Source organism: Octodon degus, unplaced genomic scaffold (genome assembly GCF_000260255.1).
Source record: "Octodon degus isolate 3935 unplaced genomic scaffold, OctDeg1.0 scaffold00143, whole genome shotgun sequence".
Lineage (NCBI taxonomy): Eukaryota > Metazoa > Chordata > Mammalia > Rodentia > Octodontidae > Octodon > Octodon degus.
In genome coordinates, this window is record NW_004524719.1 from 5,349,943 (window position 1) to 5,350,466 (window position 524).

The window sequence follows — 524 nt, forward strand, 5'->3', positions numbered from 1 at the left end:
TGGATTGGGTCTAGCTTTCACCTCTGTCTGTGCTTCTGCTGCTCATGGCAGCAGACAGCACAAGTGCACATGGAAGCACATACCACAGCATGCTGGAATGCTCCACCTGAAATAAACTGGAGTGTCTTCTTTTTTTCTAATTTATTTTATTGCAAAGAAATCACAATGAGACAGTTTCAAAATAGGTTGGTAGCACAGTCATGATAATTAATGCATCGTATATAGTTGTCTTCATAGTAGGTATTAATAGTACAAGATGCAGACATAGTATCTTGTCTAAACACTATTAGTATAAATCTTTCTTCTCACTGAACTAAGAGAAAGTAACTGTATGTCTATCCTAACTAATCTGTATATACAGATATATATTTTTTCACTAAAAATGGTCCTTCATTTGTATCCCCCACTTTTGCTTATTTTTTTCAGAGATGGGTATTCCATTGCCATTGAAATATCGTAGGTGTGTGAATTTAGCAAAAAAGTCTAATGTAGTCCAGTAGTCTATTGTAGTAGTGGGTTATCCG